This window comes from Mirounga leonina, unplaced genomic scaffold (assembly GCF_011800145.1).
Source record: "Mirounga leonina isolate KUSES-001 unplaced genomic scaffold, KU_Mleo_1.0 Mir_165, whole genome shotgun sequence".
Classification (NCBI taxonomy): domain Eukaryota; kingdom Metazoa; phylum Chordata; class Mammalia; order Carnivora; family Phocidae; genus Mirounga; species Mirounga leonina.
The window spans coordinates 71,211,889-71,226,266 of record NW_023270415.1 but is presented as its reverse complement, the minus strand read 5'-3'; the positions used below and the strand labels follow the sequence as shown (position 1 = coordinate 71,226,266).

Genomic DNA, 14,378 nt, shown 5'->3' with positions numbered 1-14,378 from the left:
TAGCATTTATTGCGGGCTTCCTTAGTGCCTGCGCCAGCCTTGGGACACCAGGACCAGAGAGGTACAAGGACGTGGGCTTCTGCCCTGGGGGGGCTCAGGGGCTAGTGGGCAAGGGGGACACCCCCCCACCACACCCCCACTAGTGCTGCATGTGAGACATTGGACAGGTTTGTCCTTGGAAGGGTTGGTCCTGGGGAACCAGAAGGTTGGAGGGAGGGGGCTGGCTTGTGCCCCAACTCTGGCTTCAGAGCCCTCCAGCCTCGTGGAGGGAAGAAACCCTTAAGGAGGCTTCTTCCCGCAGCCTTAGATAGTGCTTCTGTCCTCTGCTGGTGGTCCTTCTCATCTTGGCTGCTCCTGAGAATCCCCTCCCCAAGCATTCAGATGAAGAATACCTGGTCCCTAGCTGTGCAGCCTGGTCACCTAAGAGCTTTCTGCAAACACCACTTCCCAGTCCTGGGGAGCACTGTTTTCGAAAAGCTCCCAGGGTGATGCTGATTTGCAGCTTGCCCCTCTGGGGACCCTCGGCCCGTTCCTGCCCTGGAGAGGTTCCAGAGAGGATCTGCCACAGTGGGCTCCCTCCCCAGGCAGCAAGAGCTGATCCCCGTGGGAGGGAGCAGGGACAGGTGCGCAGGGGGCTCTGTGCTGGGAAGGACAAGCTCCAGGGTGGTCACCTGCACGCTCTGCTCCACATTGCCCCTTTCTGTCTCGGGGAGGGGACAGAGGCCTGGGAGAGCCCGCTGCCTCTGCATTGCCTCCTCCCTGTTCTGTGACCAGGCTGGATCCCTGTACCCTGCACTGTGTAGGGCCACGCTCAGGGGACCCGGCCCAGTGTCTGCCAGTTATCCGGTTCTCGCTGCCCCGAGGCACCTTCTGATGGGACCCAGTGACAGCTGTCAACAGGCCTGGGACAAAAATGAAGTCATGGCAAGCCCAATGGGACAGCTGTGGCAGTTTAGAATCCGAATTTAAACCCGACAGGTATTTTGAAGATCTGGTTGAAATGATTTCCCCTTTTGTTCACTTTTGGGGTTCAGAATCAAATTCTTTTTAGCATTTTTACCTAGGTTTGGTTTAGCTGCTTCTAAAGAAATCCTATTTCTTGCAGTTCAGTGGGCCAGCCACTTCCTGAACACTGTCCCCTAGTAAATTTGTAAGGATTACAGATGAAGAAACACATTTTCCCAAGAAGTTGTGGCACATTTGTAAATGAGGGAGTCAGGATTGGGACGAAGGTCAGTCTGACTTCAAAGCTCATTCCTCTGCACAGCAGTGGACCCCAGTTCCATGTACAAAAGACTGGAGCTGAGCTGGATAGAGTAGCCACTAGCCACATGGGGTTCTTTAAGTCTAAACTAATGAAAATTAATTAACATTGAAAAACTCAGTTCCTCAGGTGCACTGGCCAGAGTGCAGGTGCTCGGTAGACGCATGTGACTGGTGCTGCCTTAATGGACATTGCAGATACATACAGAGCATCTGCATCTCTGTAGAAAGTTCTGTTGGACAGTAGTGAGAGGCTACATGGCACAGTGAGGGCCCCTGGCCCAGCTTGTACAGCTGAGCGTGGTTACGGGGGAGAAATTGTGAGCAGGCTCTCTGACCCTGTTGGTATCTACTACTAGAGGGACCAGCCGGCCTGCTTTGCCTGGAACGGAGGGGTTTCCCGGGACTTGGGACTTTCCTTGCTAAACTGGGAAATTCCCTGATAAACTGGGATGGGTTGGTCCCTCTGTTCACGACACCGTTTCCGTGCAGATGTCACTGGTGTGCCCAGGTCCAGGACACACAGAGTTTAGCAGAGAGTCACTGAAAGCTCAGGAGTGAGCTAGCCGACTAAGCAATGGCATCATTCGGATTGTGAGAGGAGTGCTCTGAAAAAGGGGAACCAGGGGTAAGGTGTACCCAGCAGGGGCCCCCATCTGGATTGAGGGCTCTCTGAATGGGTATACCCAAACTCAGAGCGGACACCTGGGAAGCAGTTAAACAGGTGAAGGAGTTGGGAAATGGGAGGAAGCTAAGTGACAGTCCCTGGGTGGTGAGCAGTGGGAAAACCTGGTGGTCAGTGTGGCTCTGCTCTGATACTTTCCCTCCAGCCTTCACATTCCCACATGTCTAGAATCGGGGGGGGGGGGGGGGGGGGGTAGACCGGATATGCAGAAATGATATTCTGCACCTCTCCCAGTGTCATGTTTTCGAGTAAATAGTGATACGTCTTTAAAGGCGACCCATCCTTACACAGAGAATGTGTTTGATAATCTGTATTTCAGGCACACGTCCTTTATCTTGCTCTTCTATTGGCGAGCAGCTCCCCTCTTCTCTACTTTGATAAGGGTAGGGCCAGAGCTAGCCTGCAGGGCTCAGGTTTAACTGAGATGCCATTAAGCCTGGCACACTGTGGCCATTCGGTACGTTCTTTTCCTTCCTCCTGCTCTCCTCCTCACCTTCACGCTCTGTTTCTTAAATGAATGCCATGCTGAATGACACGTCTTGAGAAAGAACAATGACCACTTATGATACAATATGCAGTGATAATTAAGGTTATTAAGGAGATGATTGGTTAAGGCACCACAATATTTTGGACATTTACTAATGGGTTGAGCACCCTGTGTAGTCTCTCCCCTTCCCCTAAAATATTGGAGATTTCTTAAGGTTAAAGATTTGTCCAAATTCATCACTTAGACATAGAGTTGCAAGTACTACAGCTTCATTAAGAACATTGTTAAATATATGAGTGATAGATCATGGAAAAATGTGAGACATGGATCCCTCTTAAGCTGGGAGAGTGATGAGGGAAAGTGTAGAAACCATGTTTGGCTTCTCTCCCGTTTGCAGAACGTGATCCTGGAAATGGTCCATAGTTCTAGGAGAAGGGATGCAAAGGGAAAAGGTAATTAATAGGCCCCGCCACTGACTGTTACCTTGGACAGAGAACTGCCCGCTGTAATAGCATGTCTCCCCAGATCCCAGGCCTGGGGCTGGGAGGATTGTGTGCTTCTGAGGCATCTCACGGTCCTTCAACAAAGAAGGTGACAACCTCAGGGGAACAGTGTGAAAGAAGCTCTAGGAACCTTTATTCCTCCAAATGCTAGTATGGCTAAATATGTGAAATGAAGCTACTTTTTTGAGGCGGGGGGGAACCCAAGCCAGAGAATTTTTTTTTTAAGTAGTCTCTACACCCAGCGTGGAGTCCAACACAGGGCTTGAACTCACGACCCTGAGATTAAGACCTGAACCAAGATCAGGAGTTGGACGCTTAACTGACTGAATTACCCAGGCACCAGCCCCAAGCCAGAGAATTTTTATAAACTTGTGGTGGATCCTAGAATCCGTTACGCTCTCTCAAGAGAATCCCAAAATACGGTGGGGTTCACGTCTGGGTAGGAAACGTGCATTGGAAGGTAGCAGTATTTTGTATGTTCCGTGGTATTAGGATTATAGGAAGTTGGTGTATATTTAACTTTGTGTACCTGTGCGTGCATGCATGCAGAACCTTCACACGTAGCCTTTAATAGTTGAAGTACATTCTTGGGGATGAGGCATCAGTGCAGTTTTGCAAATAAAAGCAATATTGCCGAAGATAGTGGGTCCTGTGTCATGTAAGATTTCCATAGCCAGTTAGCGCAAGTTATCATTAGGAAATTAAGCACCCAGACTCTTTCAAGGGACATTTCTCCCCAGTACGTTAGCTGCCTTTCTGGACTGCAAGTGATGATAATGATACGGATTGGCAGAGCCAGGGAAAACGTGATTAATAGGAAAGGGTGTATTCTGAATGGATCAAGGAACACTTTAGAAACTCCAGCATGGCGGAGGGCTCCTCCAAATGCTTTTATTTCCAGGCTGAATCTTTGATGCTTTAGGGGTCCTGGAACGGTCTTGTGGGAGGTTGGCACCCAGCATTGTGAGTCCGGGAGTGTGTTCGCTAGGGATCCTCTGTGACAGGGGTGGGTGGGGGGTGTGGGGGTGGTGGTTCCAGACATTGCAGTTTTTCCAACAACAAAAACAAATCAGCCAAGATAAATTGGAATCACTTGCATGAGGCCTTCCCGCCACCAACTCACACTAGTAATTCAGTGCTTGGCCAAGCAGAGTAGGAACTGAAAATGTGAGTTACAGAAGTTTTAATGTTTGGGTAATATGAATGTCTAACTCTCTGAAGTACTACATGCACGGAATAGTAGAGAAACTAAAATTAGCACTTCTTCTACCAACACAAGGTGCCCAGCACCTTCAAGGTGCTTACGATCTCCCTGAAAGAGCCAAACATTGGGTGGTCATACAAATGGCGTAGGACGGGGTCTCAAGTTCAGGTGGTAGAGTTGAGGGAATGATCGATGTGAACGGCAGCGCTGACCTTAACCCTTGTCCCCAACTGTTACCTCCTTGTTTCTGGTTCTTGTTCAGGCCAGGTGTCTGGGGCTGCTTCTGTGACCCATCCTTGTGTTTCTTCGTCACCCCGTGGCTGCACCTGTCAGAGCCCTCACCACTCAGTGTGGCAGGACCCGGGTGCACGCTCCCCTGAGCGTGAGGTCTTCGAGGAAGGCATCTCTGTCATCCTCTCCATCTCTCTTGCCCCTTTGAAGCTGCCTGGCCTGGGACGGTCATCGCTCTATTCTTGCTGCAAAGCCAAGCCGTTACTGGCCAAAGGCCTGTGTATGATCACTTCTGACCTTGTCTTAGTCACGGTTGCTGTAACATAAAACCACAGACTGGGTGCCTTATAAACAACAGGTTCATTCCTCACTGCCTGGAGGCTGGAAGCCTGAGATTAGGGCACTGCCACAGTCAGGTGAGGGCCCTCTTCTGGGTCACAGACTGCTCTCTGTATCCTTACGTGGTAGAAGGGGTGAGGGAGGTCTCCGGGTCCTCTTTTACAAGGCCACTCGCCCCATCCATGAGGGTTCCCTCTTCACGACGTAAGCACTTCCCAAAGGGCCTACCTCTTCTTTTTTTTTTTTTTTTAAACATTTTATTTATTTGAGAGAGCGAGCGAAAGAGAGAGAGAGCACCCAAACCAGGGGGAGTGGCAGAGGGAGAGGGAGAAGTAGACTCCCCGCTGAGCGGGGAGCCCAATGCGGGGCTCAATCCCAGGAGCCCGGGATCATGACCTGAGCTGAAGGCAGACGCTTAACTGACTGAGCCACCCAGGCGCCCCAAGGCCCCACCTCCTACTACTGTCATGCGGGGTGTTAGGATTCCAGTGTGTGAATTTGGGGGGAACACCCACATTCAGACCATAGCACTTGTTATTGACATATACATATAAAGCTGTACCCATCTTTGTTCTTTTTGGATATGTGTTTTAAGGCCTGCTGGTTTAAAACTTGACATGGCAGACGTTTGGAGGTGGAAGGCACAGGGAGGGCCAAGTGCGCGAACTCAGGTACAGGCAATAGGAGGGAATCCTGACCCGTGTGAAACCCAGACCAGGTACAGCAAATCCTTCGGCATAGCTGCTGATTTCTCCTGTGTTTGGTACAATGCGAGGAAGACAAGGACTGGCATCCCAGCTGAGCTGGGCAAGCCAGAGGTTTGGAAATCTTCATAATAAAAGCTCCTTGTTTGGATTAAGCAATTGTACTTATTTTTCTATTATTATTTTTTATTTTTATTAAAAATTTTTTTTTTTAAGATTTTATCCATTTACTTGACAGAGCAAGAGAGCACAACAAGCAGGATGGGGCCCCCACATCGGGCTCCCTGCTCGGAGGGGAGCCTGCTTCTCCCTCTCCTACGTTTATTTTTTAACAGACCTGTGGTTTCATGTGAACATGTGGAAGAATCTTACCTTCCTCACTCAGGAGGCAAGATGAATTGAGAGGCCATTTGTAACTAAACCCAAGTAACTATGGAAACTGCTGAGCGTTAACTCGTAGCTTTCTCTGGGCTACTTTCTCTGGGTTGATAAGCCAGCTACCTGTGTGGCGGTCACATTTTTTTCTTGACAAAATGATAAAAAGCATTGATTTGCTTAAAAGTCTGTTTTCACAAGTTTGTAAAATGTTGCCCTAATATTTTTTTTTACATTTTCAGCCCTCCAAAGGCCGTAAAAGGAGTTTCAGCCTGCTTTGGAAGATCTATCGTGATTTCTGAATAATAATAATAATTCTTATAAATAGCTAACATTCGTGGAGCATTTGGTATAGATTGGCCACTGTTCCAAGGGAAAGTTTTATTAGATAAATGATTAAGGTTTGTTGGAAATAGTAGTGAGCTCTTGTAATTGAACAGGATTATGGGTATAATTTTATGATTTTATTACCATGGCTAAGAAAAAAACAACAAGTAGGGCGCCTGGGTGGCTCAGTTGGTTAAGCGATTGCCTTCGGCTCAGGTCATGATCCTGCAGTCCCGGGATCGAGTCCCGCATCGGGCTCCCTGCTCAGCGGGGGGTCTGCTTCCCCCTCTGCCCTCTCCCTCTCGTGCTGTCTCTCATTCTCTCTCTCTCGAATAAATAAATAAAATCTTTAAAAAAAAAAACAAGTGATAAACAAGCCAATCAAATTATAAGATGAATTCACTGAGGAGAAAGAGTAATTCTTTCAGTTATTTTTGTGTGCTTAATTAACATTTATTAAGTGTCCTTTGGGTCACAGGCACTGTTAGGTACTTTTACATCTGCTATTTTATTTAATTACGAGAAGTTCTTTACTTCCAGATAAGATTTCCCATGGGCTTCCTTCGACTAATGAGTTATTCTAGCTGGTCCTGCTCGTACAGTAAGTCACCTGGGGAGGTGAAGAACCACGATGGTGCTGGGGTGTCATCCTTAGAGAGTGTTTGATTGGACAGGGTCGGGACCCAGCAACAGGATTTTTTTTTAATTTTTTTTTGAAGATTTTATTTATTTATTTGAGAGAGAGAGAGACAGCGAGAGAGGGAACACAAGCAGGGGGAGTGGGAGAGGGAGAAGCAGGCTTCCCGCGGAGCAAGGAACCTGATGCGGGGTTCGATCCCAGGACTCTGGGATCATAACCTGAGCCGAAGGCAGATGCTTAACAACTGAGCCACCCAGGCGCCCCTGGCAACAGGATTTTTAAAAACAACTTTCCTGGACGCCTGGGTGGCTCAGTCGTTAAGCGTCTGCCTTCGGCTCGGGTCATGATCCCAGGGTCCTGGGATTGAGTCCCACATCGGGCTCCCTGCTCCGCGGGAGGCCTGCTTCTCCCTCTCCCACTCCCCCTGCTTGTGTTCCCTCTCTCGCTGTCTCTCTCTCTGTCAAATAAATAAATAAAATCTTTAAAAAAATAATAAATAAATAAATAAATAAAATAAAAACAACTTTCCTCCCTCTCCCACGAGCGCTGGTTAAGCCGGCCACGGGGATGAGAACCTCTGTGTTGGACTATTGGAGATGTTTTTTCACCCGCAGAGAAATATTGACTTAAACTCTTCGGCAATCAGTGGCGCCTGGGTGGCTCAGTCGTTAAGCGTCTGCCTTTGGCTCAGGTCATGATTCCAGGGTCCTGGGATCGAGCCCCACATCAGGCTCAGCGGGGAGCCTGATTCTCCCTCTCCCACTCCTCCTGTTTGTATTCCCTTTCTCATTGTCTCTCTGTCAAAAAATAAATAAAATCTTAAGAAAAAAAAACCTCTTTGGCAGTCAGCCATCATTGCAAACTTTGGGAGTCGTTTGCTACCCCAGGTGGAATAAGAAACACACCTGTTTTCCTTTGTTTCCTATGAACTGGGATGTGGGAAGTGTCGGAAAACGGCTGAATGACAGGTCAGAAAATGTTGCCCTAAATGTCTCAGACCCAGAATGTCCAGCTGTGCTTAATCCGTTGCTGAGTTGTGCTCTGTGGCGTTTATCATGCCAGTGACTTGCCTAAGGTTTTTTTTTTTTTTAAGTAAAAAAAAAAAAGACTAGGGAACTTCTACGCTAGAGGTAATTCCTTTTAATGAAATACATACATATGTACAGAGTACGGATCTGTGAATAAAAAGAGTTTAAGAGGACACAGAGAATTAGAGGTATTCTTCTGGTGGTGGGATTATAGGTCGAAATGGCTTCTTTAAACATAGTTTTTGATGTCATAGTCAAGTTGTTTAACATCAAAATATTAAAAAAAAAAACAACAAAGGAATTAAGTGGTTTGGGGAGCTCAACTTTTCTTTAAAAATGGTTATAGCCTGAGATCACATCATAGAGAGTTAACCTAAAAAATGATCCATAATCAAAAACATATCCAGTCCCTAAAAAGATTCATGGTCATCTTCACAGACGGATTTGCTTCCGTGGGAACTTTTCGTCTTGCCTAGAAACACCCAGGAGTCGTGTGGTGTAACTGGTAGAAATAACAAAAACTTCCATTAGTTCTGTCAACGTTAAGCATTTTCCCTGAAAATAAACCAGGTTTCTGGTAGAGCCTTCCGCTTAAGGATGTTGTGTCCTTTTAAAAACATTGTGGTGCATTTGCTGAGAGAACTAGGGCAACTCAGTCACTCCTTGGGGCCTGGGGTTCTTCACTGGTGTCACGAGGGGATCGTCATTGTCCAGGTGGGGCATCCCTGGGACCCTGGGGTTGTCTGTAGAGTAATGGGGAGAAGCATTGAGGTGGCCACTCTGGGTCTCAGGTCTCCTACCCTGGGCTCAGAGCTGCTGGGGGTGTGGGTGTGGAGAGAAGGGGCATCTGGGTGTGTGTTCGTTTGCAGAGAGAGGAAATCCGTTCCGTTCTGGAGGCATTTTCGAGGACCTTTTACGCGTCAGGCAGAATCCCAGGTGTTGGGAACAACAGGATGACCAAACTCAGTGTTAGCCCTCAGACAGCATCCAGTGTCCTGGAGGAGACAGAGAGGGACTCAGGGAATTCCAGCATTTCTTCAGCTAGGCCAGGGGCTGGGTGGGAGAAGGGGGTCCGTGGAAAGGCAGACTGTCTGTGTGAGCTCTGGGTGTTTTTTTTAAGAAACAAATGACAAGGAGAAGACAGCTCCCTCTTTGAGTCACTCTGCCCAGCCACTCCTCAGGGGAAAAGAAAGAGGAAGGAGGAGGGCCCACGTGGGATGGTTGGGACTTCCCTGGTGTCCTGGAAGGGACCCAGAGGCTTCTGCATGCTGTTTAAAGGGCTGTGAGCAGGAGGAGGACCTGGGCTCTCGGAAGACCACAGAACAAGCCCTTAGGGCCGGAGGGACCTCAGGAGGTCACCTAGTCCAGGCAAGTTACCCTGGCAAGTCTACCTGTTTAAATATCCAGGTCTGGTATCCTACATCTCTCTTCCCGCTGCTTGTGCTTGACCATGTAAACCAGCAAATTAGCCTGTGGGCCTTTGTATGTGCTGTTGATTCTGCTTGGATACCCTCCTGCCTGGGCTAGGCAAATTCTGACTTGTCTTTTCGTTTTCAGCTTAGATATCACCTCCTCCAGGAAGCCTTTCTTATATCCCCCACTTGCCTTCTGTGATTGCCCAACACCATGCTCACCACTGGTGCTCACTTTTTCATGGTCTGTTGTAATTGCTTGTCTGCCTCTCATTGGTCCACTAATTCACGAGCTCTGAGAGACTGAGCAGGGGCTGGAGCTCATGGTGTGAGTCTAAAGAGGAGACAAGATCAGATCTGGTTTCTAGAGCCACAGTCCCTATCATGGAAATGAAAACAGGTCCCCCTTGCCACTTTCCTTCTCGGGGAGCTACTTGCTGTCTCCTGGGTTTATCTCCAGGTGATGCTGTGGCAGCTTACTCTTTGTGTTCTTAAACTAAAAAAAAAAAAAAAAAGGGGGGGGGTTTCTGAGAGTTAGTGCCCTTTTTCTGATTTCTGTGTCTTTTATCCCCAAGGCCCTGAAATTTCCCCAAGAGAACAACTTGCTTCCATTCTCTATTTTGTAAATCTGGTCAAGAAATTTGGAAGAAAGGAAAATAATCCTTTATGTAATGTAACTGGAAGAGATAGGGAGAGGAGTTCGGAGAACCGTAGTATGGTGTGCTCGTGTGCACGCACGTGCGCACGTGTGTGTGGCGTGCACTCAAGCACAGAGCTTGTAAGTGTGCTTAGATGGTTCTTAAATTCCCATCTTTCTTGGACACCAAGCAGTTCTGTGATCATGATTTGAAAGGGAATTTTAGGGGTGCCTGGCTGGCTCCGTCGGTAGAGCGTGCGACTCTTGATCTCAGGATCGCGAGTTCGAGCCCCACGTTGGGTGTAGAGATGACTTAAAAAATTAAAAAATAAAATAAAATTTTTTGGGGGGGCACCTGGGTGGCTCAGTTAGTTAAGCATCTGCCTTCAGTTCAGGTCATGATCCCAGGGTCCTGGGATGGAGCCCCGCGTCAGGCTCCCTGCTCAGTGGGGAGCCTGCATTTCTCTCTCCCTCTGTCTGCCGCTCCCCTTGCTTGTGCTCTCCCTCTCTCTCTGTCAAATAAATAAATAAAATCTTAAAAATATATATATAAAAAATATTTTAAAAATAAAGGGAATTTTAAACCTTACTCATGGAACCAGAGCAACAAGAAAATCTGTGCTTGGAAACCAGAGGAGAGATGGGAGGAGGGGCACAAGGGGTTGACCTGATCAGCCCGCAGCATCCTCCTACCACAGTCAGGCTCAGCCCCCAAACCTTTTGTGAATAAAGCGGGGCTGGTGGAGTGGTTTCCTGTGGTTCAGCACCCGATGAAAAGCACAGAGAACACACTAAGGCAGCTAAAGATGTAATCAAAATAAAGGCCAGAAAAAGGCATTCTGGTTCTCTTCCGCACAATCATGTCTAGACGCCGCAGACGTTGCTGCCATCTTCACGCTCCTGCTGGTGACGGAGCTCCGTGGGACGTTGGTTAAGTATGGTTTTATGAAAACTCCCTTTGATTCATAAGCTTCTGCTGCTGCAGGAGATGTTGAGGGTGACAAGGACAGGGTGCTGTACGTGTTTGTTTTCCTTTCTCAGCCAAGAAGAAACCTAAAACAGGAAGTGATTCAGGGATAGAATGATTCAGACCAGATCAAACTCAAGTTGGGCTGAGTATTTTGCTGGGACCAGGATATGCTGTTGTAACTCAGAGTTCCAGCATCCTTTATCTTAGAACTCTGAATTTGGAAGGACAGCCTGGCTCCAACCTTGGTCCCCCGGACCACACAGTCCAGCCACACTGTCCCTCAGTTATAGGATTTCGGTTTGAGTCTTTGCTCTTTACTCTGCTGTGCAAACCATCAGCAAGTTACTTAATTTCTCTAAATCTCCATTTTTTTTTTTTGAATCTCCATTTCTTTATTTGTAATACATAAAACTACTTTGAACATTAAATGAGAAAGATGTTTGCAAAACATGCTCTTGTAGACTTTAATGGTCTGAAGAAATGGAATTTGGAGTTGTTATTCCCAGACTCTTTGGTATGGGAAGACTAATAGTGGCAGGCATTTACTGGGGGCTTACCATGTGCTCAGGTCTGTTGTTACTTGCTTAACCTTTGCACCTCTGTTTTGCAGGAGAAGAAACTGAGGCCTGGAGTTTGAGTTATTCGTTCAAGGTTACCAAGTTGGTAAGTAATGGCGGATTTGACCATGGCCGTCAGCCTCAGAGCCTGTGTTCTTCACTACTTCACTGTGAAGAAAAATTAAAGTGGATGGTAATATCAGGCCAGGACATGGATTTCAGTTCAGTAGAAAGAAGAACCTTCTGCTTCTGTTGAAATTAGAATCGATGTGCTTTCTTTCATTCACTCCATGAATATTTAGAGAACCTACCAGGTTATCAGGTTAAATGATTAATTTAAATGAGATCCTTGGAGGGCAGGAGACACTCTCAGCTTCCTGTGATCAGTAACAGTAATAATAGTTGACAGTTATTGAGCACTGTTGAAGAGCTGACCCTGTGCCAAGAGCTTTGTCTGAATTATCTTGTTTAAATTTCAAGAGAAAGTTGAGGTTCAAAGAAGAAAAGTAACTTGCCCAAATTCACTCCAAATGCATGGGGTTGTCTTAGTCCATCTGGGCTGTTATAACAGAATACCACAGACTGGGGGGCACTAAACAGTAGAAACTTGATTCTTACAGTTCTGGAGGCTGACAAGTCCAAGATCAAGGTGTGGGCAGATTCAGTGTTTAGTGGTGCCTGCTTCCTCGTTCACAGATGGCCATTATTTCCGCTATCACCTCACATGGCAGAAAGGATGAGGGAGCTCTCTGGGGTCTCTGTCATCAGGGATGCATTCATGAGGCTCCATCCTCAGGACCTAATCACTCCTGAAAGCCCCACCTCCTAACACCATCCCATTAGAGCTTAGGTTTCAACATAGGAATTTGGCGGGGACACAAACAGTGCGGGGCAGGGGTAGAGCGAGTATTCACATCCAAGCAGTCTGGATGGAGAGCCAGGGCTCTTAACTGCTGGGAGGCTCTCATGGAAAACCAGTTTGGTGAGCCTCAGTGCCCTCTACCTCCGCCAGGCACTTCCTTTTTCTGCCTCTTTGGTCCCTCATCTTCCTGGTCTGCTCACTGCCCTGAGTTTGGCTGGCTAGCTTCTGCAGAGCTTTAGCCGTAGAATGGAGATCAGGTGGCAGGATACTGTGCATCAGTCTCTCATGCATGCTTGTAACTTTTATGTTCATGGAGGTATAACTTACATACTGTAAAATGCACAAATCTTTTTTTTAAGATTTTATTTTTAAGTAGTCTCTACACCCAACATGGGTCTCAAATTTACAAACCCAAGATCAAGAGTCACATGCTCTACCAGCTGAGCCAGCCAGGTGCCCCTTGATGAATTCTTAATATGCCACCCCACCTTGTCCCCACCCAGACAGGGCATTCAGTATTTCCATCTTTCCAGGACATTCTCTCATGCCCCTTTACAGTTAGTCCTGCCCCAGGGCTAACCACTATTCTGACCTACAGAAGTCCTATATCCATCCTATCATAGATTCCTGCTTCAGACTTATCTAGATCCGAATATACTTACTCAACAAAAACAAAGTACAGATAAAAATAACACATTAAATAGCGTGGGTGAGCCTGTCATTCCACCCAACAGGCGTCTCTCTTGGAGTGAGTGTGAATGAGAGACAGATCTGCTGTTCCTTCTGTCACTCTTTGTTCCAATGGCTTTTTAGAGTGTGAGCATCTTGTGCCATCAAGTGTGTTTCTTACATTTATAGATTTTAATTATCCTACAACACAGCTCTGAAATCCAAACCAGCTCTTTCTTCTGGTACTCAACCTAAGAAACCACATCTAGTGCTGAAGGGACACTGCATGTATTGGACCTGTGTTGGGAGATGGTTTGTCAGTCTCCATTGTGAGATCTTATTGTGGGATTTTCAAGGAGAATTTTGACTCCTTTCAGTTTTCATATCTGTGCTGACTTTGGAAGCTAACCCTTGAGTAAGCTGTCATTGTAAGGTGGACAGAACTCAAGCACCGGTAGGTTGTTATGTTAGACTTGGAGACCTAGAACACTCTGCCAACATGGCGGTCTATGCTGATTTGTGTGTCTTTCCTGATACGAACACAGAGTGGGCTGAAATAGAAGATGTGCATCTAAGGGAGCTCATCAGAAAGGGAAGTCCACAAGAGTCAGAAATGAAAAGAGAATATTAAGCCAAATGGTTATGTGGGCTGAAGCCATGAAGCTTGTGGGGCTTTTGTACCCAGGAAAAGGCCATAGAGTCTGGGCATTCCGATTTTAATACCATAGTGGGTCTAAAATGAGATTTGGGCCCAAGGTGGAATTGAGCACTGGGAGCCATAAACATCACACTTCTTCATGTAGAGAGACTAGAAAAACTCTACTGTCCGGCAAAATAGAGAGGAAGTTTGCCTTGAGTGGAAAAAGTCACCAACAAGAAATTAAAAACCATACGTAGTTGTGGAATCTTCATTTTTATTGTGTTTGAGATTATGAGACCCCCTCCAGCTGAAAAATGAACATAAAAGCTGGTCTAGTGCCATCTAAATTCCCAGTGCAAACACAAAATCACCCCATAAGGATATTCAAAACCCAGACCTAACAGGACTCCCAGAGAAAGAACTCCTTCTGAGCATGAGTTCACAGTTAAAAAATATGAGCTATCCAGAAATGAACTGCTTCAAGTTGGAAGTAATAGAACCATCTAAAAGAGACTATAAAATAGCGTATTTAAAATAATTAATGACTAAAGATGATATTAAGAGAAACGTAAAGGAAGATGAAGAAGAATAGGTTGATTTGTAAGGCAGCCAAATTCAAATGAAAAACAGTCACCCATTAGAATCCAACAAAAGGGTTGACTGACACATTAGATACAGCCAAAGAAATAATTAGTGAGCTGGAAGACAGTGGTAATAGTTTACATTTGCTAAGTCATTATTGTGTGGCAGGTGCTATGGTGTGTACATCCATGAACTCATTTAATCCTCAGAACGCAGTTAGAAGGAAGGCACGATCAATATCACGTGTATTTTATGGACGAGGA

General features: G+C 46.6%; 1 protein-coding gene across 9 annotated transcripts in view; it reads left to right on the top strand.

Annotated features, from left to right (window-relative positions):
• CYRIB (CYFIP related Rac1 interactor B) overlaps window positions 1-14,378 on the top strand; it is a 147,646-nt gene that overhangs the window by 29,958 nt on the left and 103,310 nt on the right. For 5 of the 9 annotated variants that reach the window (XM_035011942.1, XM_035011939.1, XM_035011946.1 and 2 more), the window contains one exon: window positions 11,416-11,468. The exons of 1 other annotated variant lie outside the window; for it this stretch is intronic. The gene's annotated coding sequence lies outside the window, so the exon portion shown is untranslated. Of the gene's footprint in view, window positions 1-9,120; window positions 9,155-10,381; window positions 11,469-14,378 lie in introns of those variants that run through there. 3 more of the 9 variants (XM_035011949.1, XM_035011951.1, XM_035011940.1) reach the window with 3 other exon arrangements.